This window comes from Tupaia chinensis, unplaced genomic scaffold (genome assembly GCF_000334495.1).
Source record: "Tupaia chinensis unplaced genomic scaffold, TupChi_1.0 Scaffold000073_1, whole genome shotgun sequence".
NCBI lineage: Eukaryota > Metazoa > Chordata > Mammalia > Scandentia > Tupaiidae > Tupaia > Tupaia belangeri.
This window is the reverse complement of record NW_006159533.1, coordinates 14,538-22,751: the sequence shown is the minus strand read 5'-3', so window position 1 is coordinate 22,751 and position 8,214 is coordinate 14,538. Positions and strand designations below refer to the sequence as shown.

Below are 8,214 nucleotides of genomic sequence, written 5' to 3'. Positions count from 1 at the left end.
ATATAGATTGTTTTCTGGAAATATTTCAATATATGTACATATTATGATTTTATAAAAATAATTATAACTATGGAATTTATTTCAAATTATTCCATTTTCATTTGCATTTTTAGGACCATAAACCATGTTGCTTTTTTTCTGGTAGACTTATGTGTAGAAGCACAATGAGATTTGAATGTTTTATATGATGATTTACTTACATGTTACCATCAAGATTGCTTAATAATTACTATACTTGCATGTTTTTAAAATTACATTTAAGAATATGAATACAATGATTTCATAACTTTTGAGACAGTAACATTTACTAGTAATTCCACTTCTGAACTTTGCTATTCCTATCTTGAATACTTAATGCCTATTAAGATTACAATACAGATCTATTTTGCCTGATGTTCTATTCTACAGAGGGTATAGTTAAGTGTGCATTATTTCAATTACATTTTCTATTTTATTTCCAAGACTGATTCTCACATCTCACCAAAGGGAAACATGTTTCTGACAGAGAGAAATAACTTCTCAGGCCACATTCACCCTTGTGGACTTCTCAGATTATCCAGAATCGCAGGTTCCCCTCTTTTTGATATTTTTAGCAGTCTACAGCTTCAGTGTTGTCGGGAATCTTGGGATGATTGTCGTCATCAAGATTAACCCCAAATTATGCACCCCTATGTATTTTTTCCTCAGCCATCTTTCATTTGTGGGTTTTTGCTATTCCTCCATCATTGCTCCCAAGATGCTAGTGAACCTCGTTGTAGAAGACAGAACAATTTCTTTTTTAGGATGTATGGTTCAATTATTTCTCTCTTATACCTTTGTGGTGACTGAATTAATTCTGTTTGCTGTAATGATTGCTTTGTGGCTGTTTGCAACTCTCTACTCTACACAGTTGCCATGTTCCGGAAGCTCTGCACCATGTTGGTGGCTGGATCATACACATGGGGAATTGCATGTTCCTTGACACTCACATGTTCTGCTTTGAAATGATCTTTTCAGGGTTTCAACAAAGTCAATCAATTCTGTGAATTATCCTCCCTGATGTCCCTCTCTTGCTCTGATTCTTATTTCACTCAATTACTTCTTTTTATAGTTGCCACTTTTAACGGAGTCAGTACATTATTATTCTCCTGTCTTATGTATGCATTATTGTCACCACCCTGAAGATGAAATCAGCTAGAGGCCATCGCAAAGCCTTCTCCACCTGTGCCTCCCACCTGACTGCCATCACCATCTTCCATGGCACCATCCTCTTCCTCCACTGTGTCCCCACCTCTCAAAACTCCAGGCACACTGTCAAAGTGGCCTCAGTGTTTTACACAGTGATAATCCCTATACTGAATCCCCTGCTCTATTGTCTGAAAAATAAAGATGTTAAGGAAGCAGTCAGTAAACTAATTAAAACTTGATTGGTTTTGTATTAAGTGTGTGGAGTAATTTAAGTTTAATTTGGTTAATTTATAATCACTTCCTCCCATTTTGGAATGAATTGTGCATTAGAAGTTCATTTTAAAATGTCCTTTACCTTTACCAAAAGTGAAAATATTTTGTAATAGAATAGATGTGAGTTTTCAGGCTGGAGAAACTATACAGGGATCTACTTGTATAAATCAGATAAGACTCATTGAACTTGACTTCAGTCATCGTCTACAAAATCATATAATTTAGTTCATAAAGTGATCTTGAAGAGCAAAAGAAAATGCAGAAAACATGCCTACTATATTGTATGGTTTTAAAAAATAAAACTTACTCTTTCCTACTTTCTGGTTATTTTTAGGAAGGTTAAAAACTGGGCAATATTTTGTATTTATTCAATAAAATAATTTTCAGTCATCATATAATTATAATCCTAACAAATTAAATTAATCATTTTTCTCAGTTAATATTTGGATACATAACAAGAATGAACACAAATAAACCTTCTTCTATTATGCATTGTTACATTCTTGATCTGGAAAAATGACAGAAATAAACCAGAAAAGTTATATCAAGATTAATTGAGAAAACCAGAAGGTGGCTAAAGTGCTGGACACTCCCACATGGTTGACCGCGGTTTGAGTACCAGACCTGGTGGTTTTCTTTCTCACTTTCCCTCTCTCTGTGTATCTCTCTCTGGCCAAATTAAAATAAATGAATGAATAAATAAAATTAAATAAACAATTATTTAAAAAAAGATTAATTGAAATTAATGAATAATCAATTTTCAAAGAGTATAGCCTGGGCCAGCAGGTGATATGGTGGTTAAGTCACTGGATTCTAACATGGATGACTGTGTTTCTAGTCTCAGATCCTGAGGCTTGAAAAATCACACTGGGCACATATGCGTATGCCCAAGATCCCAGGAAAAGAGTAGAGAAGGAGGGATTGTTGCATGATAGTAACATAATAAACATCCATTCCCAGGAATATTTACAACACATGTCATGACCTTTGTTGGGCACAGCCCCACACACTCCCTCCCTGTCTCCAAGAGTATCTCCCACAGGAATCTCAAGGACAGGTAAAAGGTGTATGAGAATTTTATTGCAAACAAACCTTCCCTGAATCCTTGAGCTCAAACTTGAAAGTGAGTGATTATTGCTTCTGCCTCTATGACAAACTGCTCTGGGGCTAGCTGGTAGCATGGTGGTTAGGGCGGCTGGATCCCAGATGGCCAACCATGTGGTTTGAATCTCTCACCCGCCAGATGCATGTGTGTGCATGCCCAAAATCCCAAAAGAAGGATGGAGGAGAAGGGATTGCAGTGTGGCCTCTCCCTTGGGAGGTGATTTCTCACTTCTCCTCTCACTGTCTCTGTCTCTTTATCTCTACAGTGAGCACAGGGGCCCTATGGCAAAAACATGTAAAAAAAAATTGACAAAATCAAGACAATAACTTGAAGTTTCAGGTACTTGGGTACTTAATGCTTTCAATAAATACTGATGAAAAATTTTGTATTTTTCATTTTCTAGCATGAACTTTTGCAGTTTTTTTTGGTAACTGCTGTAACTGGTATATAGAGAATGATTTATACTAATATTAGTCAATGTATTTTTGTTCATGTGCCTTCTTAAAAAATTAAATTAGTCCTGTGTCCCTAAAATCCCATGGAGTGTATGTGTCCTGTGTGACACATATACTCCATGGAATTCTATTCAGCCATAAAAAGAAAGACTCTGGTGTTTGATAGAAAGTGGACAAACATAGAAAAAGTAAGTCAGGCTATGAAACAGAGACTTTGTATCTGTCCACTTATCATATACGGACAGCCTACACTCTATGGTAGAGACTGAAACATAAAAGCACTGAAAATTGTTATGGACACTGAAAACAAAATAGAAGGAAAGTGGGAGAAGGGAAGAGTGCAAGAAGGGAAATTTAGGAAAAAATGGAGAATTAAGACATTTGTGGGACACAGATATGGTTTGTTGCCTGTTGGTGATGTCGTGTATAGTATTCTCAATTCACCTGCTGTGTGACATATATCATGTTGGGTAAAATCTCTCTCTCTCTTTTTTTAAGAGTTTTTTTGCCTTAGGGCATGTGCACTCACCACACAGAGAGAGAAAGAGAGACAGAAGGTGAGAAATCACCCCCAGGGGGAATGGCCACACCGCAATCCTTTCTCCTCTATTCTCCTCTTGGGATCTTGGGCATGCACGCACAAGCGCCTGGCATGAGTTTAAGCCACGGGTCCGGGACACAAACTGCAGTAGACTACATGGGAGTCCAGTGACATAGCCATAATGCTAACTGCTGGTCCTGTGGGTAAAGTCTCTTTATAATCTAAATGATATATAATGACTGAATGTATAAATAATAATAATAATAATAATAATAATAATAATAAATTAAGTTTGAAAATCTATAAAATTATTAGAATTTTTAGTCAACCTCAAAAATAATTCATTATAATTGTATAAAATTATTAGAGGACATATGTACTCAACAGAGAGAGACAGAGAAAGAGAGAAAGAAAAGGATAAATCATCACCCTAACCAAATAGGGTGGTCATGCTGCAATCCCTTTTCCTTCAACCCTCCATCCTGTTGCGATTTTGGGCACACACACATACACACACACACACACACACACACACACACACACACACAGTATGTTTTCCAATCCACTGGAGCTGGGATTTCATTGTAGTCTGCCAGTGAGATCTGGCTCCCTTCACCATTTTGATATAGGGCAAATATATTAATCAATTAATAGATTAATTCATCAAATTAATCTAAATCTAATTAATTAGATTAATTAATCATAAATTTTAATTGAAAAGGAAAAAACGTTATTAAGAAATGTATGGGCCAGCCCTAAAGGCAGTGGTTAAGGGAGCTGGATTCCACATTATTGAACCTTGTTCAAATCTAACCTAGTGACTTGGAAAATCACTGGGAACATGTGTGTGTGCCCACAATCCTAACAAGATGGAGAGGTGGAGGAAGATTTGTGGTCTTACCACATTCTGTTGGGATGCTTTCTTTCCTTAAGCTCTCTTTCTCTAACAAGAACAAGTGCCCCCTGGCAATTAAAAAACAGAAGGAAAAATATGTATGTAAAGAGCTCTGAAGGAAACTTAGGAGTTCTAAATAACTATATTACAAAGGAAGAAAGATCTTGAATAAACATAACTGCACATTATGAAACTAGAAAAAACACACATACACACTTTTAAGTTAAAAAGGTATAATAAAGACTAAAACAGAAACGAATACAATAGAAAACTGAAAAAAAAAAGACCCAGCTAGGTTGTGTAATGGTTAAGGTGGCTGAAACATATATGACAAACTGCGTGGTTTGAGTCCCACAACTTGAAAAATATGTCAAGCATGTATGCATGCATGCCCAAAATCCCAAGAGGAGAATGGTGGAAAAGGAACTGTGGCATGGACACCTTTCTGAGGGTGTTTTCTCACTTTCCTTCTTTCTGCCTTTCCCTTTATCTCACTGGCAAGACCATGTATAAAACACCAATTTGTTCTATGGAAAATACACAATAAAATTGACCCAAATTATTTGCAAATAGAGGAGAAATATGTACAATGCAACATAATAATACTGAGGAATGTTTGCCTTGTAGAAACTAATATTTGCCTTGTTTGAAACTTTACTTCAAACTATTTCTTGAGCATCTTTAATATTAAGGTGCTTTGTGTAAATGCAGTGATACTCAAAGACAAGACTAAGGCCTAGATTGATATTACTAAGTCAGGAAAGCACAACGAGTGCACACCTTTAATAGACCCTCATTCTATGGCATTTGGCATTGGACATGTGTTAGGGAAAATGTGGCACCACTCTGACTGGGCCTGATCTTTTCCCCCATATAGCCATGCAGATTTATTGCACTAGTCTAAAAGGATCGCTGGTGGTTATAAATATTGTGTCCCAAATTAGGGTAGTAGTATTTTTAATTTCCTAATGATGCTCCATAGAGATTACTTTATATGTCTTACAGAAAAGATGATGTCAATTTTTATTTATTTTGGTAAACTTATAAAGATTACATACTGGTTTGGGGCACATAAGCGACCCATTTTCCAGGAGTTTAATTACAGTATAAGTCTCTGTGCACTACACAAATTTGATATTTTTAGCATCTAGAAAGAAATGTATGTCCTCCAGGTTTGTTAATTCGAAGAGACCAGTAACTTGAAAACAGAAATGAATATATTTTCTAAACACAAACTTATTCTAAAGGTGTGTCTAACCCATCTCTCTTCTAACTAAGAAGTGCTCATTACAATCCCTATCCTATGCATTTACTCTTCAAAAGTCTGTTATCTTTTACTTTTGAGAAACAGCTGAGTAATTAGAATAATTCAGAATAAATTTGTAACATCAAATTTCAGTGTGTATAAAAGAATATAGCTAACAATATGGTAGAACTTTTCTTTTGTGCTTCTCTGTTTCTCTTTTTTCCTCCACAGTTATCCTGCATAAAGTCTAGAACTTAAGAATATGTGTGTGTGTGTGTGTGTGTGTGTGTGTGTCTAATATGTAATATATAAATACATGTATATATTATTATTTTTTTTGTGGCTTTGGATTTACAATAAACTAGTTTCCTATTATCAGCATAGAACACTGGGGAATTTTTTTTTTTTTTTTTTTTTTTTTTAGAACACTGGGGAATTTTTTTTTTTTTTTTTTTTTACCTAAATGTTTAAGTCTGGAGTTTGCAAATGCTTTTTTTTCCCCTCAGATGGATGAGAATACCATGACTTCAGGGTCAATCATGATTTGTTTCCAATTCTTTAAACCTACAAGATATTTAAAAACCTCAGGCTGTTTCGCATCTAGATTCTCTTTACTCCATCTCTATTGCAATGTTATTGTAGGTATGTATGTACAGTCTCTGCAGTCAAGAAAGAAATCTGGGCCAGGTGGTAGGCAGTGATAGCACAGCTGGATTCACATAGGAAAGGCCCTGGGTTTGAATCCTGGACCTTCTCTGGGCATGCCTGGCATGTGCTCACTTGCCCATGATCTGGTATGACTAAGACTGGGGGTGGAGCCCAGCATTAGGGCCCCATCGTGGTGTTTGTCTCTGTCTCTCTAACAAAGGAAAATAATGGTGGAGGGTAGAAACAAAGAAAAGAAAGCAAAAGTAAAAGTCCACATGCCTTTTAAGTTAAAGGTCTGAGTGATGCCTCCTACTTAGATGGAACTCACAACTTAACCACTTCCCCAGCCTATTTATTGAGAAAACCCAAAAAGTTTCTCTTACTCCTTTTTTAAAATTGATAAAATATTCTATTTTAGGAATATAATCAAACTGTACTGATAATGTGATATTTTTTCCTTATAATTCTACATAGACATCTTCATTTACATTTCTATATATTATACACAAATATGCTATTAGATATCTTTTTCTTTTTTAAATAACTATCTTTAAAATGTTTAAGTTTTTTAAAAAAACTTTGCTAGGTAGTGTGTGCACTTACCTGAGAGAGAAAATAAACACCCTCCAATGGGGTGTACTCTCCATGCAATCCCTGCTCTGTTTTTTCATTCTGTTGGGATTTTGGGTCACACATGCACATGTTCTTGGTACGTTTTTCAACATGCCATGGCCAGGATATAAATTGTGTAGCTGGTCATGCAAGATTCAGCTCCGTAACCACCAGGGTAGTTTTTGACATGATTTTTTTTTTTTTACCACATTTCAATATAATCAAGCATTTCTCATGACAATTTACACAGGATTAAATTTTTCATCAACAAAGGGATCATTTAGCTTTTACTATGGTCTTAAATGAAGACTTCAGCTGAGGGGCTAAACAGTGACCCAGTGGTAAAACACAACACTCTGTGAGGCTGACCCACAGAGGATTCTGCTCTGTGTCCAAAGCCTTTTCTGAGAGTGCCAGACACATGAATGCCGATGATCCAGGGCTGGCTGAGATTGTGAGTGGATGGTGGCATCAAAGTCTCATTGGAGATGGTGTCCATCCATCTTTCCATCCATCTTCTACTCCTGCTCACAGAGATAAATCAGTGAACTTAAAAAAAAAACCCTTCAGAATCAATACACTAATTACTTTCTTCAATAGTTTATATAAGAATTCATTTTTAAAATTTTATTTATTAGCATCATAATCTTGTTTATATTACATTGAATTGCACATAACTTTACAGTTTATTGCATTGCTTTTTCAAAAGGAAATGCCATGCATGTCAGTCAATACAGAGACAGTAAAATTGCCATTTCATCATTCAATATATTTTCATTGTTTTTTTTGATCATTACTGTTATTATTCCAATTATTTTTTTTAACCAGTCAATCACTATTTCTCATTTTGCTTGTAAAAAGAATTTACGCATTATGGAATACTTCTCAGACCAATCCAGTTTAGAATACTATACATGTCATCATCAACAGGTAATAAGCCATATCTGTGTCCCACTAACGTCCTGCCTCTCTATTGTTCTCTTGCTATCTTTCTCTATCCTCTTCTCTTCACCTCCCCCATTCCACACTGTCCTATTCTCGTTAAGTACCTTCACTGCTCTTATGTACTCCAATATTTCACTCTCTACATAGAGTGTGGCTATTCGGTATATATTAAGTGGATACACACAATATCTTTCTTTCATAGCCCAGCTTACTTCACTCAGCAATAGATCCTCCATATCTGACAACTTTCTATCAAAATCCAGGATCTTGTTATTTTTTTATGGCTCAGTACTATTCCATAGAGTATATATGCCACACTTTTCCAAT

General features: G+C 35.6%; 1 pseudogene; it reads left to right on the top strand.

Moving 5' to 3' along the window:
• Positions 1–492: 492 nt before the first annotated feature.
• LOC106733721 (olfactory receptor 5D16-like) lies at positions 493–1,406 on the top strand (annotated as a pseudogene).
• Positions 1,407–8,214: the final 6,808 nt, after the last annotated feature.